This window comes from Hibiscus syriacus, unplaced genomic scaffold (assembly GCF_006381635.1).
Source record: "Hibiscus syriacus cultivar Baekdansim isolate YM2019G1 unplaced genomic scaffold, ASM638163v2 tig00112131_pilon, whole genome shotgun sequence".
NCBI classification, from domain to species: Eukaryota; Viridiplantae; Streptophyta; class Magnoliopsida; order Malvales; family Malvaceae; genus Hibiscus; species Hibiscus syriacus.
In genome coordinates this window covers 456,923-481,164 of record NW_024063261.1, presented here as the reverse complement: position 1 = coordinate 481,164, position 24,242 = coordinate 456,923, and the positions used below count along the sequence as shown (strand labels likewise).

The 24,242-nt window shown below is 35.2% G+C and overlaps 2 pseudogenes; one reads left to right on the top strand and one right to left on the bottom strand.

The window, feature by feature from the left end:
• The first annotated feature begins 548 nt into the window (after nt 1-548).
• LOC120174925 lies at nt 549-20,701 on the top strand (annotated as a pseudogene).
• On the bottom strand, nt 10,226-21,742 carry LOC120174924 (annotated as a pseudogene).
• Between the last annotated feature and the right edge of the window lie 2,500 nt (nt 21,743-24,242).

Here is a 24,242-nt window from a genome sequence, read left to right as displayed (position 1 = left end):
TGACGGAACTCTCATTTACCTGAAAGAGCTTGAAAAAAATATCATCGTGATCTCATCAGAAGTTTAATAAATAAATAAATATTAATAAATAACATTAAAATTATTTTAATGTCGTTTATTATATCATTATATTATCAATTATTTATCGGTGGAGTAAAAATATTTAATGTCTAAACTAAAAAAATTAACTCTAATGATCAAAAGAATAATGAAGATAAAATTGAAGGATGAAATTTATAATTTATTCAAATAAATTTAAAGACTCGTATTAAAATTTGACCAATTTATAAAAAAGAAATTATAGATTACATAATTTACATTGTATGTCGTTTTTTCTTTGTGTCGTGATTTGGTATTGTCCAACTTAGTTGCATAACTTTTTCAATAATAATTAATGTCCCTTCTATTAAATGTTTTCCCTTTTTAGACTCTGATTTGCGGAAGTAGATTTAAAAACCCACTCGACAGAAAAAGGACAAAGAGGGAAATAAAATATAATTGGAACTATAAACTAAAAATTCCAACCCAGAGAATAACTGAAACTGCATAGAACGTCCACGTTGTTCACAATGGCTCAGCTGCTTAAGCTCTCTCTCTTTACTTACAACTCTATCCAAGCTTTTGGCTGGTAATTTCAAATTCCTCTCTTTCTTTGATTTCCTTTCATCATTTCCAACTTAATTCATTACATCATCTGCTCTTGTTGTTTTATTTGCAGGACAATTTCTCTGTTCAGAATTTTGACCAGTTTCATAGCCATCAACTCCGTCAATGGCGCTTATGATTGTGCTGGAGACTTAATCTGTCAGTTCTTCCTTCATTTAATTTTAAAACCCACTTTTTTCCTTGTAAAATGATGGGAAATGAACTTCAATTTTCTATTATGGTAGGTAATATGAAGGGTTTTATCATATATTTAGATTCTTGCTTTTTTTCCCTCTGACTTGGAGATTCATTAGTATGGGTGAACATGGTTTTATAGTTTGATTTGAATTTTCTATCCCTTTTTTCTCTTTGAAGGTTTGTTGCAAACTTGTGCATTCTTGGAAGTTGTACATGGAGCAATAGGTAATTTATTTAGGGTTTCATACACTACACATTCTTAGCAGTATGGATTTGGGGTTTCTGAGTTCTGATATGGCGTTGTGGAATAATTAAAGGGATTGTTCCAAGTGGAGTGTTGTTCCTCTGATGCAGTGGGGTGGAAGAACACATTTCTTGTTGGCAATTGTCCTCCGAATTCATGAGGTTCTCATTTTCCCATTTATTGTTTTCAATTGTTTGTTGATGCATTGGCTGCGTAGTGCCTAAGCACCAAACAATGCGATATAAAGCCGAGAGTAACTTAGCCTTCTCGTATGGTGGTTTTGTTGAGGCAATGAAACAGTGATCATTAGCTCAAAAAGTAAATTGTACTGATAAATGCTTGCTTCTTAATTCATTTTTCATCTGATTATAACAGGTCCAGGAGGTACCTGCAGTTTTCATAACATTTTTTGCTTGGAGCCTAACTGAGGTGAGCTATGTATTAATCTATCTACTTGAATTCGGTATCTATAAATACGATAGTATTTTCAAATGAGCTTTCATGGCTTCATGTTACCAAATTATGGTAGAAGATATGAATGCATCACTATTGTTCTTAACAGTTGACTAACAGATATGAAGACGGTTAATGGTAGTAAACCTTCTAAAACAACTAAATTTATTATCAATGTTGGATTGTCAAATACATTGTTACATGTGCCTTTTCTGTGAAATCCCAATTGCTTCTAACATGCTGTCAACACGTAAAAGGGGAAATCTATCAAACTCTAAGATAGTTTTCATCCAAGATGAGTTCTAGAGTCAGTAAGCTTTACAGTGTCTTTGGAGTGCTCGATGTTCTTGTCTGAGTCTAAGTTCCCTTCAGTTTACTGTATAGAACTTGCAAGCATCAATTTACATACGTATGCCCATTTTGTCAAGTCATTTCTTTTATTTAGTCACTTCTTTCTCTCTTTTTTTTCTGAGTGTTTTGTTGTCGTTGTTGATTTTTTCCCATTTTGTTCTTTCATAACATGATAGTATACAGTCCTTGTGCATAATATGTCCCGATTTATTGCTGCATGGTTTTACATCCAGCATCTTTTATGCTCCTGGTTTTACTTCACGCTTGTTTTGGAGTTCAAAGTAAATTGCATACAACATTAACATCCTATTTGCAGGTAATCCGATATTCGTATTATGCATTGAATATCTTTGGTGGTTGTCCATCTTGGCTCACCTACCTGAGGTCCGATATTTTCCTTACCAACTAGAATTGCTTACAGACTAACGTTCTTATTAAATTTTAAGTTGTTTACTTCCTTCAGGTACACTACATTCATTGTGCTGTATCCCTTGGGCCTTGCTCCGGGTGAAAGTGAGTTAAAATTGCATTCACGCATGCTCTGAATTGGTAGTTCTTGTTGTCGTAACCTGTTTTCGCACGGGCACGAAATTTTTACTTGGCTGGAAAAATAATGTGGATAAAAATGATTTTGATGTAAAATACATGTTTTGGGAGTTGTCATTGACCTTTTGGGGTTAGGTAGGTCAAATACAAAAAAAATAATCTTTTAAAATAGTTTTGAATAAAACATAATTTAAAAGATAAAATTGATCTGCGTATAACAAAAAAATTTAGTAAAAAAAAAAAGATTCGTGGTCGATTATTTTGGGGAAGGATTAGTACTCCCACAACGCCCAAAATAGGTACTTATTAATTATAAATTGTCTCTATCATCAGAAATTTAAAAATTCAAAGATATATTTAATTTATAATATTTTTATTTTAAATTTATGATTTTATGAAAATATATTATTTTAAATATAAATAAGATATTTATTTATTTAGAAATATAAGAAAAGGGTTTCTAGGTGTTTTAAGACAACTCTTTTCTTAATATTAAAATAAATAATATAAAACATTTATCTAATGATTAAAATATAGATAATTTTATTTAAAATATCAGAAAATGGACATCCAGTTGCTTTAAGACTTTCATTTCTTAATATTGAAAAATAAATATGAAAACATAATTAAAATGATTTAAAAATAATATATTAAATAGTATTTTAATAGAAATAAAATAAATAAATATTATTTATAAAATTATATATGTATTTAAATATTAATAATAATATATTAAAATAATCATGTAAAATATATTATTTATTAAAATTATATATATTTATGATTAAATTCTAATAATAAACATATTAAACTATAAATGAATAATGAATAATTTTAATTAAAACTATAATAAAAAACTTGTAATTAACAATAAATGAAAATATTAAAAAATAGTAACTAAATCATAACATGTTAAAATTAAATATCTAATTAGTAAATAATTATTTAATATTTCAGTGACTAAACATGTAATCTTTCTTATTTGTTTTTTTATTTAGGGACTGAAATAAAATTATATAAAGTTAGAACATCAAATTGAAAGGAATTAAAACATGCTATTCATGACTAAAATATAAATTATTAAAATCATAATAACTAATTAGGTTATTTTACATATAATTAAATTAGTGACCAAAATATAAAGAAATTAAAATTCATGTGTCGAATTAAAAAGATCTGAAATTTGATTTAGTGACCAAAATATAAAGTTACAAAATTATGATGGTTGCGGAAAGGGTTTATCCATGTGTGTAAATTACACATATACCCCTACTCGAAACGACACCATTTTGGATGGGGTATATGATCCCCAAATGGTTGGCCCGTAGGGCCAGCACTCTCATTTCTTCTCTTCTTCTTCTCTCTCAAAAATGAGAAAAGAAGAACTCTCTCCCTTCTCTCTAAGTTTCCCTCACCGGACCGGAGGGAAACGATCTCCGGTCGGCCACCGTCAAATCCGCCGCCGGCCACTACATCCGGTGGCCGAAAATTACAAAACCCACCCCAAATTAAAGCATGGTTTCCCTTAAAGCTAAATCCAGAGGTTTTTTAGCCTAAAATTCCACTAAAACGCATAGATCTAAGTTTTTTTTACCTTCGACCTTTGGCTTTCCGACGGCGCGAGGAGGCTCTAATGGTCGTTGTTGCTTCGGTAAGTTTCTCTCCTATCTTTTCCTTCGATATTTGGCTGCTGTGGGTAGTTGCTATCTGTCTCCCCTTTGTTTTGTTTTGTTGGGTATGGTTTTTTTGTGGGTTGCTCTTCGTTGGTCTCTGTCCCTCTTGGTTGTTGTCTCTTTCCGTTCTGTGCAAGTTCAGTTTTATAAGCCTCGATGAGGCTCTCGTCGGACCGGTTATTAGGGTGAAGTTCGGTGAGTCACCGAACTATGTGGTGACTCACCCCATAGTTATGACATGGGGGTTGTGTGGTACTCCTGGAAGCTTCTGGAGAGGCTCGTCGCAGTGAGATATCGACGTGGGGAGGCTGACCGTCGGCAGTGGCCATTTGGAGCACTTGGCAGCAGAGCGTTAGACCACCTTGCATCATAGGCGTCGGCGGTGTGGAGGTTCTGGAAGCAGCGGCGGCTGGGATGGGATAATACAACCCCTAATCAATTTAGGGTTTCTATTGGGCTCCAGGTTTGGGTTTGGTTGTAAATGGGCCTCGGGTATTGGGCCTGTTTGTAAATAAAATTATTTAGTAATAATAATAATAATAATAATAATAATCAATAATAATAATAATAATTAAATGAAAAAAAATGAGTATCTTCAGCTGCCCCTCTTTGCTTATTTTTGTATTAACAAGAATATAGCAAAGACGAAAAGATAATAAGCTTTTTTTTCATTTGAATTCATTTGATTAGGATGGAACTGTTGAACAAGTTCTTATCATCATGAATTATTCCACTGGGGATGTCAATTCATCTCCTTCTGTGATGTAATCTAGTAAAAAGTTTGAACAAGTTCTGCTCCTTCTTTAGACGACTTCTTCTCATTATGAACACTTTTGAAAATGTTGATGTTGATCTATTTCTTTTTGTAATAGAGTCAAGAAAAAGGTTGAACAAATTCTTCTTCTTCAGATGAGTTCTTCTCATTATGAACTTTCTCTGGAAAAGTTAATTCATCGAATGATGAATTCGAGCAAAAGGTTAAACAAATTCTTCTCATTATGAACTTCTTCTTCATTCTTCAGATGAGTTCTTCTTATTATGAAATTTCTCTGGAAAAGTTGATGCTGATCTATCTCCTTCTGTGATAGAGTCATGCAAAAGGTTGAACAAACTCTTCTCATTATGAACTTCTTCTTCCTCTTCAGATAAGTTCTTCTCATTATGAACTTTCTGGAAATATTGATCCCTAGAGTGATGAATTTGGGTGAAAGGTTGAACAAGTTCTTCTCATTATGAACTTCTTCTTCCTTCTTCAGATGAGTTCTTCTCATTATGAACTCTTTTGGAAATGTTGATTCATCGAATGATGGATTCAAGCAAAAGGTTGAACAAGTTCTTCTCATTATGAACTTTTTCTTCTTCTTCAGATGAGTTCTTCTCATTATGAACTCTCTCTGGAAATGTTGATCCATTGAGTGATGGATTCAAATCTTGCTAAAATCTTTGAAATTCCTGTCAAATATTTAACAATGATAAAATGAATGAAAATGCACCTATTTTGCAAATGTCTAAATATGATGCATGAATGTTAATTTCATCTTTATTTAATTTTAAAGAGGTGAACTTAGTCTTTCTTCAATTGTGTAGAAATCCAATAAATCTTTCCTCTTCGAAAGGAGAATATATCATCTTTGAAGAGTGTAGATGTAGATATGCCTAATTTTTGTATAATGTCACAAAAATCCCTTGAGAACAAAACTCAATGGCACAAGCTCTTGAAAAGTTTGCACTCATGCAACATGTTGATTCTGATAACTACTCATCTGACTATGAAGCGATCTTTCAGGGTGATTTCACAGATATTGATAGTTCTTCTGATACCGAGGAAATCCTGAATTCTGATTCTGATGAGGAGAGTAAACTGTTATACTTGACGAAAATGGGATACTCAGATGCTATGTCTTCAATAGTCATAGAGATGTGATCCAGATTCATCAATTGCAGAGTTGACAGATTTTATATGTGCTACTTAAATGGCTAAGGCTGCTGACACACTTCTTCCGGTAAAAGATAGGAAGCCATTATGCAATGATCCCAATTACAAGAAAAGGTGAAACTTGGGCTATGATTTTCTTAGAAAAAGAAGAAGCAGAAGTAGCTTGAAAAGAAGCTTCTTAATGAAGACGATCATGCAGTTCATCTTCCTAATCCAATGATTGGTTTTGGAGTTTCTATTGAACCAGATCAGATAACTCAAAGAACACTTCCAGAAGATGCTATTGGGCCTCCTTATTTCTACTATGATAACGTGGTATTTGCTCCAGTTGTATTTGGGCTGAAATGTCACGGTACTTATACGATGTAGAGTCAGAATTTGTAGATTCGAAGCATTTTTGTGCTGCTACATGGAAAGGGGGCTATATTCATAATATGTCAATTGAGAACATATTTCCTCTTGTTCTGCTTCCAAATGACTCTATGATGGACATAACTTGTTTGCTTTTCAACAGTGATTGCAAATGTCGATAAGCCTTACTTTAGATTACATGTACTTAAAAGTATTAACATGAAGTAATAGTCAGAAATATTTTGTTTGTTTTTTAAGATTATATTAATCTATTTACAGGATGTTTTATATGAAACAAATTGAATTTCAAAAATAAATTTAATTTCAAAAAGATAAACTTGGAATAAATGATAAATATATAGAAATATATTTAAATTCATGAAAATCATAGGAATGATAAAATTCAAATGACTCAACAAATTATTAGCACAAGTATTTCTAAATTAATCAACTTGATATAATTTAGAGCACTGAAGTAAGCTTTTATCTGGAAGATCTCAAACGTTGTCAGAATGCTTGTAGATGTGAAGTTCCTCCCAAACTATCAAAATCTTAAGAAGGTTTAATTGCCAGATGCCTAATATCAACTTGCATTTGAGCAGCCTTTTTAGGTTTTCAATTCAAATCCTTCCTTTGGTTGCAAGACGCCCTTTGCGGGTTTTCATCCTGACCCTCCTTTTCTATTATTATTAATTTTTTTTTCATCATTTTTTCTTTTCTTTTTTTTCTTTCATTTTTTCTTCTTCAAGCATAATATTTATTGACAGAATCTGAGTTTATTGGGTTTCTCAGAACTTTTCCATCCATTTCTGCCAAGATCAACGCTCCTCCGGAAAAGGCTTTTTTTACAACGTATGGCCCTTCCCAATTAGGCATCCATTTCCCACTGAAATCTTTATGTATAGGCAAGATCTTTTTCAGCACTAGATCACCCTCTTGGAATTCTTTTAGATGTACTTTCTTGTCATGAGACTTCATCATCCGTTTTTGATACATTTGTCCATGGCAAATAGCTTTCAATCTCTTCTCCTCAATAAGGTTCAATTGATCAAATCGAGCTTGGATCCTTTCAGACTCATCCAATTTTACCTATCTCAAGATTCGTAATGATGGAATCTCAACTTCAATTGGTAAGACTACTTCCATCCCATAAACTAAAGAAAAAGGCATTGCCCCAGTAGATGTTCGCACAGTAGTTCGGTATGCATATAAAGCAAAATGTAACTTCTTGTGCCAATCTTTGTAAGTTTCAGTAGTCTTTGTAATGATTCTCTTGATGTTCTTATTTTCCGCTTCAACTGCTCCATTTATCTTTGGACGATATGCCACCGAGTTTGCATGCTTGATCTTAAACTGTGCACAAAGTTCAGTCATCATTTTGTTGTTCAGGTTCAGAGCATTATCTGTAATGATCCTTTCTGGTAGCCCATACCGGTAAATTATTTCCTTCTTTATGAATTTGCAAACTGTAGACCTCTTAATATTGGTATATGAAGCAACTTCAACCTATTTGGTAAAATAGTCAATTACTACTAAGATGAAACAATGTCCATTCGATGATTTTGGTGTGATTTCCCCAATGACGTCTATTCCCCACATAGAAAATGGCCAGGGTACTGTCATTACATGTAAAGGCGATGGGGGTACATGAATCTTATCTGCATATATTTGGCATTTATGACATCTCCTTGCATAATCAATGCAATTTGTGTGCTTGGTAGCCCAATAATATCCATATCTCATTATTTTTCTAGCCATGGAAAGACCATTTGCATGTGTTCCACATATCCCACTATGGACTTCCTCAATGATGTTTCTGGCTTCGCTAGTATTTAAATATCTCAATAGCATTTGATCATTGTTTCTTCTGTATAAAGTCTCGCCATCAAGAAAATATCTAGCATCCATTCTTCTCAATGTTCTTTTATCAATTTCAGATGCATTTTGTGGATAACTTTGATATTTGATATATTGCAGGATATCATAATAGCATGATTTGCCATCTGCCTCATATACTGCCTGAAACATACTTGCATTGATCGGCATCATATCAACTTTCTTAGTTGCCTGAAACATAGCAGCTAAGGTAGCTAAAGCATCTGCCATTTGATTTTCCTCTCTAGGGAGATAATTGAAGGCGACTCTCTCAAATCCTTTCACTAATTCGAGGATAAAATCACGGTATTCCAGTAATTTGGGATTTTTGTTTCCCATTCTCCTCATAGTTGATACACCACTAATGATGAATCTCCATATATCTGGAGAAATTTAATTTTCCTTTCTATGGCTGCCTTCAATCCCATGACACAAGCTTCATATTCCGCAATGTTATTAGTGCAAAAGAACTTCAGTCTGCTTGTGAAAGGATAATAAATATTTTCTGGAGAAATCAATACTGCCCCAATTCCTCTTCCCAAGACGTTGGATGCTCTATCAAAATAAAGTTTCCACGATTCATTATTTGTTATGACTTCTTCATTCATGGATATGCACAACAAATCTTCATTTGGAAAATTAAAACTCAGAGACTGATAATCATCTGATACACAACTGGCCAGGAAATCATCTATGACACTTCCTTTTATCGTTTTTTGGTTGACATATACAATATCAAACTTAGATAATAACATCTGCCATCTAGCTATTTTGCTTGTCAAAGCTGGGGATTCCATTAAGAACTTTAAAGGATCAAGTCTAGATATCAGCAAAGTGGTATGATATAACATGTATTGTCTGAGTCTTCGAGTAACCCACACCAAGGCACAACATAATTTTTGTATTGGTGGGTATCGAATTTCACAATCAGTAAATTTCTTACTCAGATAATAAATGGCTTTCTCTTTTTTTCCAGATTCATCGTGTTGTCCAGTACGCATCCCATCGAATTTTTAAATACTGTTAATTAGAGAATTAACGGTCTGTCAGGCACTGGTGACACTAAAATGGGGGCATTGGATAAATATTTCTTAATAATATCCAAAGTTTCTTGACATTCATCATTCCAGACTTCAGGGTTGTTCTTTCGGAGTAATTTGAACACTGGATCACATTTGTCAGTTAATTGAGAAATGAACCGAGATATATAATTTAATCTTCCCAAAAAGCCTCGGACTTCTTTCTTAGTATTGGGTGGCGGAAGATCTTGAATTGCTTTTACTTTATCTGGATCAATCTCGATTCCTTTTTTGCTGACTACAAATCCCAAAAGCTTCCCGAAAGTTACCCCAAAAGTGCATTTAGCTGGGTTGAGATTTAATTGATACTTCCTCAATCTCTGGAAAAGCTTTCTCAAATTTTGAATATGTTCTTCTTCGGTTCGGGACTTGGCAATCATGTCATCCACATATACTTCAATCTCTTTGTGCATCATGTCATGAAACAGAGTTACCATGGCTCTTTGATACGTTGCCCCTGCATTTTTCAATCCAAATGGCATTACTTTGTAGCAGAATGTGCCCCATATGGTTACAACTGTTGTTTTTTCCATGTCCTCAGGATTCATTTTTATCTGATTATATCCTGAAAAGACGTCCATGAATAAAAACCATGCATGTCCTGCAGTATTGTCCACCAAGGTGTCTATGTGAGATAATGGAAAGCTATCTTTCGGACTAGCTTTGTTGAGATCTCTGTAATCCACACACATTCGAACTTTCCCATTTTTCTTTGGTACTGGAACAATGTTGGCTACCCATTCTGGGTATTTGGCTGCCTGCAGGAAACCTGCATTAATTTGCTTCATTACTTCCTCTTTGATCTGTAACAACATTTCTGGCTTCATTCGTCTGAGCTTTTGTTGAACAGGTTTATACTCTGAACTGATTGGAAGTTTATGGATCACTATATCCGTACTCAAACTAGGCATATCTTGATAAGACCAGGCAAAAATATCTTTGAACTCTCGAAGAAGATCTATCAATTCTTGTTTTATCAGGGCTGACAAAGTAGTACCAATTTTCACTTCTTTCATTTCTTCATCGGTTCCCAGATTTATAGTCTCAATCTCTTCTTTATGAGATAAAATTTGCTTGTCTTCTTTTTCTACCAGTTTTAACAATTCGGTAGAAATGTCACATTCTTTTTCATCCCCACACTTATTGACTTCCTCCAAACATATGGATCGCTCTAAATTTATCTCATGATTGAATTTAGGAATAATCGGGCTATTAACATTGTGACACCTGCAAGTTTAAGTCTGACATATTTCCGAAAAGATATAGTAAATTTATGAACAATGAGAAATAATGAATGTAAAAAAATGTAAAGAATGATTGTCATTTGATAATTTTAAGAAAACTTCTCATATTTGATATTAAGTGAACTTAACAACTGCCCTTACAAAATAACAAAAACTTTTTATATTCTTGGGCTAAACATAAAGATTAGTTCTGAGTATTACTCTGTGTTAATACTAAAAACTACGGGAATGTCTTCAGCAGTCCAATTGTTGAGTGTTTCACCAGGAAGACAAGGGCGAATTCCAGCCAAGTACTTACCAATCTTGTTGTCATTCGTGATCATGTTGATAACTAATCTTCCCATAGCTTCTTCAACCATGCTTTGATCTTTTGTTGAATTTTCTTCTTTGAGAGCATCAACAAGTTGTTGTTCTACATTAACCATTCCTCCGGATTTAAATGTGGACTTTAAAGGAGGGAAAGACATGTGTTCACAAGGAATTTCTTTTCCTTTCAATTTTGCCCTTCTATTTTCACCTCTTATTTTCATCTCTTTGTTCCTTTGCTGAAAATTAGGCTTAAATCCAAGCTCAAAACGATCTTTCTTCATCTTTATACTTACAAGAACTGAACTCCCCTGAAGATTTTTTCCCAAACCTTTCCCAGTTTTAGCTCCAATGCCTAAAGTCTGTCGTACAGTCATCTTGGTGCAATCAGACAATCTGGGATGTGGAATTTTGCTTCCCTCAGCAATAAAGGTTGCATTGACAAATTCCAAAGCTCGGAAAGAGCAATCGAGAGCATCATCATTGGTTTCAATATACGGAACATCACTTGTTACAGACGCAATAATTTCTTCCTCAGCTCCTACATATATTAGTTGACCATCAACAACGAATTTCAGTTTCTGATGTAATGAAGAAGGAACAGCTCTTGCAGAATGAATCCACGGCCTCCCCAATAAACAATTATATGTAGGGTGGATATCCATCACCACAAAGTCAATATTGTACACAACTGGTCCGATCAACAACGTTATTTCCATTTTCCCAAGCACCTCTTTTTGAGCGCCATCAAAAGCTCGCACTATATTCTGATAACTTTTCATGTGCGATTTATCCACCGACATTCTTTGAAGTGTAACCAGAGGCATCAAGTTAAGAGCGGATCCATTGTCAATCAATACTCATAGCAAAACATGACCATGACAATGTGTGGTAATATTCAAAGCTTTCACTGCCCCATTCCACCTTCCAGTATTTCATCATCAGTGAACGTGATGTAATTATCAGTGGCTATGTGCCCCACAATCCTGTCAAGTTTGTTGAGAGATATATCTTCAGGAATAAATGTTTGATTAAGAACTTTTATCAAACCATTTCTGTGTACTTCTGAATTCATCAACAGATCAAGAATTGAAATTCGCGCTTGTTGTTTATGTAATTGTTCAACCACACTATATTCGCTGTGTTTCAGAAACTTCAAAAAATCTTGTTCTTGTTTTTCTGTTACGGGCTCATTGACTGTTGGCGGGGATTCATCATCAAATACCTTTTGATGTATCATTGTAGCTTTTCCCTTTGCTTTTACCTGTTCTGATGCATTTGATGTTTCGGGAGAGTAACATATCCCACTTCTTATAAAGAATCCAACTCCACTTACTGCTTCAGACATTGAATCCTCACTCTGTATTTTCTCTTCTTTTTTTTTTCCAGAGAAACATATCCTCCTACCATTGAAACATTGGTAGTATAATTCCAAGGCACCCTGCGGGTATCCTTATATGGAAATGGTAAAGGAGTAATGATAACTACTTTCGGCTTTGTTGATGCAGGATTCACTGTAGATGATTTCACATTAATAATCACGGGATCACTTGTTCTCTGCTTAGGTTTAGAATCTTTTGATGAGCAAACGTCATCTTCTCTTTTCCCTGGTTCTTCTTCAAAGAATTATATCTATTTGTTATTCATCAATTTTTGCACCAAATCCCTAAATTCAGGGCATAATTGAATTATGTGTCCCTTCTCTTGATGATATTCACAATAATTCTTGCATTCATTATGCTTTGGACTGAATTCTTGTGGAATCATAACGGATAAGGAGAGTTGTTAAAATATCCAACCAAAAGGAGATTTAATCTCAGTAACGTCAGTTTTTGCTTTCTTCTGTTCTCTTCCTGAATTGCGTTTACGTTTTTATCTCCGTGATTTGGCAGCGGATGATTTGATGTAGCTGGTAAATTGAATTCCAACTTTTCAGTGTTGATCAAATTTTGGACTACCCTTTTGAATGCCAAACAGCTTTCAATAGAATGACCCGTAATTCCTTTATGGTAAACACAGTGCGCTTTTACATCATACCATGGAGGGAATGGTGGTTGCATGGGAACCAATGGATAGGGCCGTATGGCATCTGCTTTTAATAGCGAATCATAGATCTCAGCATAGGGTACCGGTAAAGGTGTAAAAGACAACCTTTCACTTTCCCTTCGAGATCCTTTGGACTCTACTCGATTAGTGTTTGTTTCTTCTTTCTTAACCCTTGGCTGGGTTATGGTAACACTTTTCGAAGTATCCTTGTTGTAAGAGTTTGCATTGTTGACTTCATTCTCTTTTTTCCGGTACATAGGTCTTTTGGAACTAGTCCCCTCGTTTGATTCAATTTTGCCACTTTTCAAGACATTTTCAATGAGTTCTCCAGAAATAACCAGATCTGCAAAAATTTGTGGTTGCATTCCCCATTAGATGACTTAAATAAGGAGCCTTTAAAGTATGGACAAACATTATTGTGGCCTCTTTTTTTGATAGAGGTGGCTGAACTTGGGTTACTGTGTCACGCCATCTCTGAGCGTATTGTCTGAATGTTTCGTTATTCTTTTTCTCCAAATTTTGGAGAGTCCATCTATCAGGGACCATATCTGTCACGTGGCGGTACTGCTCTAGGAATGCCTTTTCCAGATCTTTCCAGGATCTAATGTTGGCTTTGGTCAATTGAGTATACCATTTTAAGGTTGGTCCTGTCAAGCTATCTTGAAAGCAATGAATTAACAATTTCTCGTCTTTCACATGTCATGCCATTCTGCGACTAAACATTGTAATGTGGGATGAAGGGCATGTGGTACCGTCATATCTATCAAATTCAGGAACTTTGAACTTGATGGGGATGATTAGGTCTGGAACCAAACTCAACTCGCTAGCGTCAAACCCATAGAACGATTTAGTTATTTCTACGGATTTCATTCGTTCCTCTAAGCTCTTGATCTGTCTGGTCAATTCTTCATTTACTTTTTCTTTCTCATTCAGCTCATTCAAATCTGGGATTAGATGCTCAGCATTAAAATCCCCTATTTTCACATATGATATAAGTGGATTTTTGCTTGAAGATGCAGGATCCACTTGTTGATTTTCATGTGGTTTGGCCTCTTGAAGTGCTGATGTGCGGGCATGGATTTGTATAAGTGTAGTACCAGAGTGATAAATTGGTTCCGGTGGGAAACCTAGAGGATACATAGGTTCTTGGTCGAAAGATGCAGGATTTTCATGAATTTTTCCAATGGTAGCCTGCTTTTTAAGCATGTCTTCTATTTTCTGCATCATGCTGTCTTGTGAGTTTGCAATACTGGCTTCAATTTTCTCTAGCTTCATTCTCATCTCTGTTTGTTCTTTGTTATGTTGTTCCTCAATACGTTGTATTTTATCTTCCATGATTTTCTTAGTAGCTTGTCTAGTACTGTAGTGATGTTGTATTTCTCGTTTGGCCAGAATAACTGCGATTGAAAATTCTTTTGATATTATTTTTTCAAATTTTAATTAATGATTGCTTATCTTAATGTAAACGTAAAAATTATACATAAAGAAAATAATGCAATAAATAATGAATGTATGCAAAATGCATGTATGCAAAAGGTATTGATCCCATAAAGTTAACTGTCATAGAACAACTTCCATCGGCATACAAAAGTTTCTTTATAATAATTCATAACTACAGATACGTCGTAACTTTCCTATTAAGCTCTATAATTTCTTTCATCAACCAGGTCATCTTCTTTCCATACTTGGAAACTGGATCAACGTGATGCTTAATTATTTTTGCTTCAACAGCTAGCTCCCCAACATATCTGGCAACTTCGCTCATTTGTACCATGGCCTCGAATGCCATATTGCTTCTTTCTTCACTTCTTTCTACATAGAAATCAGTTGATTTTTGCCATTGTTTATTAGTTCCCTCAAGAGTATGCTCTATCTCAGTGATTCTAATTTGACAATTGTGCAGAGTTTTTTCAAGATCTCTAATGCGTCTTCGCAGTGAAGCATTCTCCTCATAACTTTCTTTAAGATCACTAGGTCCTAGACGAACCTTTTCTTTAAATAATAACTCTTCAAGTTGCAAAATGTAAGCATTAAACTCTGAGTTTTTGTTTCTAGACTGATCCAGATCCTCTTCAAGCTTTGTTCGTGCTTCTTGCGTCCTTTGACTAAGCTTCTGGATTTGAACATTATTGTTTCTGCATCTTTGCATCCAATTGCTAGCCACTTCTTGCTCTACCTCAAGTCTGGTGTTGAAACTCTTCTTCTCCAATTCCCATTTTTCTTTTTCAACATCGAACTCTTCAATCTTTTGGCCCCTGACTTCAAGTTTGGCAATCAGATTGTTCATTTCGGATTCAAATCCCTTGAACATGGTATTTTTCTCACCTTCAAATTTCTCAAGCATGCCGTTCTTCATCTCTTCTAATTCTTTGGCTCGATCCCTTTCTCTCTGTATTTCATTCATGATCTCGCGGCTTTCAGCTTTGTGCTTTATAATTCGCTCCCTTCTATCGACCTCAAAATCCTCCATTTTCTACTTTCCTTTCTAAAGGCTTTTGAGCAAACGGCTATTCTTTTCTTTCAAATCTTCAACTCGGCATTTCTCAATATTCAATTCTTTGGTCATTTGTGTTGTTGCTTTGCTTGATCCTGATGCTCTCCGGGATTTGTATAGCTCATGGTAATTTTTGTTTAACGTTCTGAACTCACCATCAACTTTTTCTTTGTTTTCTCTCAGCATTGCACATTGTACTGAATGAAAGTCAACGTCAACACCCAGCATAGCTTTATATCGTCTCATTTGCTCTAATTCTTTCAACCAGCCTTCTCTTTCTGCTTCAAACTCAGCTCTCAGGATTTCAATCTCTTATGGAACCACCTTAATGCGATCTTCCATAGAGATATCCTCATTTTGGTCTGGTAGAGGAATATTTTCATTTTTCCTGACAGATCTCCATTCCTCATAATCGGGAGTTAACATTTCTTTTGCTGCTTTAGCTCGAATACAAAAAGTTGTTTTCCAAGCTGTAAAGGCCTCCATGATATTTCTTTTATAATTTTTGTTGTGGAATGCGAACTCAGACGAATGTAATCCAGCAGTGACAGTAAAAAATTGACGACCTTCATACTGCCTTATAACCAGAAGTGGTGCATATCTGATTCCTCCCCACAATCCGAGCAGCATCACCCAGTTGTAATTACCACATTTGTAAAAGAATTCCCTTTGGTAAGTAGTCCGTACTAAAGCGTCGGTATGAAACCTTTTCTGTCCTCCAAAAATGGCTACGGATCCAGACATATAACAATTGGGCACATCCTGAGAATCGTCCACCTCCTAACCTTCTGCAAGCGTTTAACGATCTGAAAGTCCCTGGTAGAATTACAGAAGCAGGATTGACCCTTTTTGGTAGCTGCTCAAACAAATCTACTACTGGAGCTTCAATATATCCCAATACTTTTGGGGAGATGACCATACCATATATACCCAGAGCAAAGAGAGCGAATCGTACTTTATCATCTGGATGACTCTGAATAAGTTCTTTAATGTTGGTCCAAGCAATGCCTTCGCTTTCGCCCTTTGTTTTGTGCGAGATACCACCCATTCCTCTCGTACTCCGGCAATCTTTGCTAATTTAACTCGAAAAGGTTGAGTTTTAACTGACTTTGAATAAATTCGATTTTCCAAGGCCCCTTCTATATGTAGCAAAGTTGTGTATTCTTCAATAGTAGGAACCAACTCACCAAGTCCTCCTTATTGAAAGTGAAACAATTATAACCAGGATTCCAGAATTGAATCAGGGCTCGAACCAAGTCATCGTCAATTTCTACATAGAGCAAATATGGGATGTCCCCGTAAGTCTGATAAAATTGCAACTTTTTGTTTGAGTCTCAACTCTCCCAAATGCCTCGTAGATCTTCCATATCATTTCTTTTTAGAGAAACTGGAGCATAACTGGCTAACTCAGATACATAGTCATCTTGCAGACTGTCTCCCCCTTGTCTTTGTAAGTCCTCATATCACTGTCTTACTTCTGAGTTTGGAACTATTTGATTTGAACACTTTTTATCCATAGATGAAGGTTTTCCAATGAGACCATTAACACAAGGATCAATACCTTTAATCTTGTATGATGCTATACAAACAGAACACACAAAAAGAAATGAATTAGTTCACATAATAAAGAAGTAAAAATTAATTTAATAACATCTATCCAAATATTTCTAATAGCATACTTAAAATAATTTAAATTTTCATGCAATTTATTTAGCAAATAAATAAATTAAAAGGAAAAAGTTAGAAATCATTTCTCCTTTGTGTACACCTATTTTAGACAAAATTTCGGCATGGCTTCAGATTAGAAGAGTTTCTAAGGTTTACTCTATGTAGAGTTTCAGTTCTAAGAGTAAAGGTACTCGAATTTTCCTTGTTAGTGCCCCCTTGGGCTGCTAACCCTACATCCTAGTCCATCACAGACTAAAGTGGATCGAGTTCAATTCGAGGGGATACACTTCTCTATACCTGACACGGAGAATAAATTCCCACGAAGATATAGAGCATATGAACCCCAAAAGTTACTTGCTAGATCTAACACGGAGAATAAATTCTCACGAAGACGTCGCTTTCACTCCCACTTAAAAGGGACAAGCTTGATTAAAAAGCTTATGTTATGCAATGCATGTGTTGTGTGTGAGGAGAAATGTTCAAACCTCTGACAGAAAAATAAATAATGAAATAAAATACTTGAAAATAAAATGAAGCATTAATAAAATAATATACATATAAAATATTATAAAAATAATAAGTATATATAAAAATTTTGAAAAGAAATAATTAAAAATTAAATATATGAATTTTTTAATTTCTAATTAATAGAGACAATTTGTAATTGATTTTAAAGTTTGACCAGGTCCCCAGCGGAGTTGTCAAGCTGTCGTAACAAATTTTCGCCCGGGCACGAAATTTTTACTTGGCTAGAAAAATAATGTGGATAAAAAATTTTTTGATGTAAAATACATGTTTTGGGAGTTGCCATTGACCTTTTTGGGTTAGGTAGGTCAAATACAAAAAAATAATCTTTTAAAATAGTTTTGAATAAAACATAATTTAAAAGATAAAATTGATCTGCGTATAACAAAAAATTTTAGTAAAAAAAAAGGATTCGTGGTCGATTACGTTTGGGGAAGGATTAGCACCCCCACAACTCCCAAAATAGGTACTTATTAATTATAAATTGTCTCTATCATCAGAAATTTAAAAATTCAAAGATATATTTAATTTATAATATTTTTATTTCAAATTTATGATTTTATGAAAATATATTAATTTAAATATAAATAAGATGTTTATTTATTTAGAAATATCAGAAAATTGCTTCTAGGTGCTTTAAGACAGCTCTTTTCTTAATATTAAAATAAATAATATAAAACATTTATCTAATGATTAAAATATAGATAATTTTATTTAAAATATCAGAAAATGAACATCCAGTTGCTTTAAGACTGCCATTTCTTAATATTGAAAAATAAATATGAAAACATAATTAAAATAATTTAAAAATAATATATTAAATAGTATTTTAATAGAAATAAAATAAATAAATATTATTTATAAAATTATATATGTATTTAAATATTAATAATAATATATTAAAATAATCATGTAAAAATATATTATTTATTAAAATTATATATATTTATGATTAAATTCTAATAATAAACATATTAAACTATAAATGAATAATGAATAATTTTAATTAAAACTATAATAAAAAACTTGTAATTAACAATAAATGAAAATATTAAAAATAGTGACTAAATCAAAACATGTTAAAATTAAATATCTAATTAGTAAATAATTATTTAATATTTCAGTGACTAAACATGGAATCTTTCCTATTTGTTTTTTTAGGGACTGAAATAAAATTATATAAAGTTCGAACATCAAATTGAAAGATATTAAAACATGCTATTCATGACTAAAATATAAATTATTAAAATCATAATAACTAATTAGGTTATTTTACATATAATTAAATTAGTGACCAAAATATAAAGAAATTAAAATTCATGTGCCGAATTAAAAAGATCTGAAATTTGATTTATTGACCAAAATATAAAGTTACAAAATTATGATGGTTGCAGAAAGGGTTTGTCCATGTGTGTAAATTATGCATATACCCCCACCCGAAACGACACCATTTTGGAGGGGATATATGATCCCCAAATGGTTGGCCCGTAGGGCCAGCACTCTCATTTCTTCTCTTCTTCTTCTCTCTCAAAAATGAGAGAAGAAGAACTCTCTCCCTTCTCTCTTAGTTTCCCTCACCGGAGGGAAACTATCTTCGGTCGGCCACCGTCAGATCCGCCGTTGGCCACCACATTCGGTGGCCGGAAATTACAAAACCCACCCCAAATTAAAGCATGGTTTCCCCTAAAGCTAAATCTGGAGGTTTTTTAGCCTAAAATTCCACTAAAACGCATAGATCTAAGTGTTTTTTACCTTCGACCTTTGGCTTTCTGACGGCGCGATGAGGCTCTGATGGTCGTTGTTGCCTCGGTAAGTTTCTCTCCTCTCTTTTCTTTCGATATTTGGCTGCTGTGGGTAGTTGTTATCTGTCTCCCCTTTGTTTTGTTTTGTTGGGTATGGTTTTTTTTTTTGTGGGTTGCTCTCTGTCCCTCTTGGTTGTTGTCTCTTTCCGTTTTGTGCAGGTTCGGTTTTATAAGCCTCGATGAGGCTCTCGTCGGACCGATTATTAGGGTGAAGTTCGGTGAGTCACCGAACTATGTGGTGACTCACCCCATAGCTATGACGTGGGGGCTGTGTGGTACTCCTGGAAGCTTCTGGAGAGGCTTGTGGCAGTGAGATATCGACGTGGGGAGGCTGACCGTGGGCAGTGGCCAGTTGGAGAACTTGGCAGCAGAGCGTTGGACTACCTTGCATCATAGGCGTCGGCGGTGTGGAGGTTCTGGAAGCAGCGGCGACTGGGATGGGATGATACAAACCCTAATCAATTTAGGGTTTCCATTAGGCTCCGAGTTTGGGTTTGGTTGTAAGTGGGCCTCGGTATTGGGCTTGTTTGTAAATAAAATTATTTAATAATAATAATAATAATAATAATAATGAAATGAAAAAAAAACGAGTATCTTCACTTGTCTTACTTTATATTTGCTTTTCCATCTTATTTCTCTTTTCCATTGTTCACTTCAATACAGTGTGGCACATGTACCAAGCACTTCGATTTATAAAGGAGAAGAACCACTACGGCGATTTCTTTGCTAATCTTCCATTTAGCTATTATGATTTTGTCTCGGTATGCACTTCGATCCATATTCGTAATACATAATGCTTATTTTGCTCGGTCTTGAATAATGTGGCTTTTCACCTCGTATGTAACCTGAGACTGGGCATCATATGTTGTGACAGCCTGACAGGGTTTCTCTTGATATATCATGGCAGTACCTGTTCTGTACATAGTACATACATAGTTTTTCCAAAGTTTTCTTTTTTGAATTTGTCAATTTTAGTGACACTTGATATGTTTCGTTTCGATTCAGGTTGTTCTTCTCATCTATCCGTTCCTTTGGTTGAATCTTTACCTCCATTTGTTTAAACAGCGACGGTCAAAACTGGGTAAACAACACAAGAAGAAAAACTGAAGGTAGGAAGTTCTGATTTTTTTTTTCTTTTTCAATTCAATAATTATGGAATAAAAAGTACAAAAACTTCGATATTTCATGATAATATATGTTGGACTTTAGAAATTTGCAGTGTATTTCTTATGTGAACAGAAACATTTAGATACTGGGATTGATATGATAAATAAACAACTTTCACTGGAATCAACAATTAACAAAAGAGAGATACAAACAACAGGGAATAAAAAGGCACCCACATATGAAACCAAAGTGATCACATCAGAACACCAGAAATCTTAAAATTCTGAAGTCGGAAGCTGCTCGTGTGTGTCCGGGGTGATGAAGAAGACTTCGTAGACAATGGAAGCAATGGCAGAGCCGATGAATTGACCGAGCCAGTAGACCCAGTGGTTGTCCCATGTCCAGCAGACTACGGCCGGTCCGAAGGAGACTGCAGGGTTCATGGATGCAACATCAAAGGCACTTCCCGCCAAGATGTTGGCACCCACAATGAAACCAATTGCAATGGGTGCAATGATCCCGATGTTACCCTTCTTTGGGTCTACAGCGGTGGCTTAAACCGTGTAAACCAAACCGAAGGTCATCACGATCTCGAAAACCACCGCGTTCCATACTCCCAACCCGGACGACAAGGCAAATGCAGGTGTTGCCTGTATCATAAAAGAAACAAATTCAGAACATATATTAGTTAATTATTGGTTAAACTTGCTTTAGCTTTTCAGTCTTACCAAACCACCAGTAGAAAACTTGAGAAGCAAGCAAGCGACCACGGATCCAAGCAACTGAACAACCCAGTACAAAATACTTCGGATCAAGGTAATGTGGCCACCGACAAAGGCACCAAATGTGACGGCGGGGTTTACATGGCCACCGGAGATGTTAGCGCCAACCGAAACAGCCACAAACAGCGCCAAAGAGTGGGCCAATGTTGCAGATAGGAGACCGGCTGGTGTTGCGGCACCGTTGTCAGTGAGCTTGTCTGTCAAAGAAACATTCACCAGTTAGATTACTTCATAGAAAAATAATGGGAATTTCTAAAGTTTAGGATATGAGAAAGGAAAAGTTGAAACGTACTGAAAGCCATGCCCGAGCCTGAACCGGCAAAAACAAAAATGAGCATTGAAATAAACTTGGCTAAAGCTGCTTTTAGCTGGAGATCCTACTGCAATTCCCGAAATCGGCATTCTGATTCTTCTGCTGTAGAAAAAATAGCTACTATTTTTTTTCTTTTTCTCTTGTTTGCCTCATCGTCTTCACCGGTACTTATATATAGAGGTCCAGTACTCCATTAGAAAGACTAGGAACCGGACGAGCCGGGTTCAAAGCGGGTGAATAAGCAAAATTTTCCAAGTAAGAAAAACACAAAAAATGTACCCTTTTGCTGGCAGCCACCTATCATTGTCGGGGAATATTGAAGGCGAGGGTCTTCGGGTCGCTCCTATTGCGCCCACGTGTACGGTTGGAGTGAATTTGAATGACTGATCGGAACGTGGAGGATTTTGATCACCGGCCAAAAGTGGTAGCAGTGGGTCCCAGTCCACTGTGATTTGTGGTTGTGCTTTTGGCTTGACCGACCATTTGGATTCTTTATATTGTGGTGACGTGGTGTTTGAGATATAATATAATGAAATGTAATTAGTTGGTATTGAGTTAATCCAAACTAACTGAGTTTGTTAAAAATTATTTAGTCTATTGGATCAAAGTTGCTAAGTTTGTTTGAGTGGTGCTATATAAGTACAGTTTGTAATAGGTTGAAAACCGCTTTTTCATTAATACACTCAATATATTTCCTTTACTTAACTCTAGCCACCAGTCGTTCTTAGTATCTTATCGGTGCCATCGGCACCTTTCTCACATGGTATCATTTGCCTAAGATCTTGAAACCGTATTTTCTTCCGCTTTGTTCCGATATATTACTTTTACCCGCCCGTGTTTTACTTTTTAGTTTTTCGGCCTAAGGATCCTGACGTTGCTACCATTTCGTTCATCAAACGTCGCTCCGTATAGTATCATCACCAACACTCTCAATCGTTAAACCGAATCAGATCAGAGTCTCGTTTGTCGTTGTTACTTTCGTTCGTTATTGTTGTCAAGCTTTTTCCATATGATCGACATTGACGCTACTACTCATTTCTGGCGGTCTTGTAGTTGCTTCACTCATCCACGATTGGTTTCCACAATCGCAAGTCTCACATGCGCCACTGTTTGTTTCCTTTACTACTAATGCAAGTTTTCGTAGGTTGCTAGTCATTCTTGAAACCTTAGTTGTGCTTTAACAATGGATTAAGATTTTTATTTGCTTTGGTGATTCGTGTCCTACGTTTGGAGTGGTATCAGTAGTTGTTGATTTTGATAGAATGTTCTGATTTCGTTAAGTTTGCTGGTGTTAATAATCTAAGATTATTACAGTTCGGTGTGCATGCTTCCAATCTGTTCGATTAAATGTTTCGATGATGTTGCTGGTGTCTGATTTATTTCACCTTGTTGTTATGGAATAGATTGTTAAGTATTGCTCACCATTCGTAGTCATTGGCTGGAACGTATGCTGATGGGAGTGATGCAACCTACGCTTGCAAAAGTCGTTTATGATAGTGGGAAGATTGGTCATCTGGTTGGTCGTTGTTGGCATAGGTTTGATCAGACGTTACTTGGGATTACTGAGGATTATGGCCAGTCGCGGTTGAAAGAAGAAACTGCTAGTGTTCATTGTAGTTCTTATGGTTCCTCTAGGTGTGTGTGTTGCTCTACCAATTTGCGTGGTGAGTTCATCTCAAGCGCACATGGAGTCTACTTCTGATCGCGGTTAATAGGATTGATCACAATGGACCACATGGAGCAGGATCACTCTTGAAAGTTAATGGTATGGTAAATTGTTAGAGTTTTTTGAATGGTTTATTTACATTTAAAGTTTGCCGAGAGTTCAATTTCTTGCTGCCATTGGATTGCTTCTATCTCAAAGTGTCATGGGACTTGAAAGCCTCACACCCAAGTATCCATGAGAAAAAATTTCAAGGAACCTTGTATAAGAGAATGAAAAAGAAAAAAAAATGAAGGTGAATAAGAAGAACGAATGGAAACATTGCATTTTCGATTCAAGTTGAACAAAATGAGGAATAGCACTTTCGATTCTCGTCTAAAGTGAAACAGAATGAAGCATCGCACTTTCAATTCAAGTAGAACGAAAAGAGGCATAGCATTTTCGATTCTCGATGACAGAATGATGAATGAAGGAAAAAGAAGAAGAATAAGAGACACTATTTTCTTTTGGATGTCATGCTAGTTGTTTTGTTTTTTTTCCCAAGAAGATCGAGAAGAAGAATATTAGAGATATAATATAATAAAATGTAATTAGTTAGTATCGAGTTAATCAAAATTAATTGAGTTTATTAAAAGTTGGTTAGTCTGTTGGATCAACGTTACTAAGCTTATTTTAGTGGTGCTATATAAGTACAGTTTGTAATGGGTTGAAAACCCCCTTTTTCATTAATACACTATATTTCCTTTCCTTAACTACTCCTTATACTCTAACCACCTGCCGTTCTTCGTATCTTATCGCCGATGGCACCTTTCTCACACGTGGACGGTGGTGGTTAGCTTAGCTGGATTCATCATCATGCACTAATTAATTTCTGATTTATGCATTGGGTTAGTGGTGCTAATGAACATGTAATGACATCAACTATTGCAATGGAGTATGTG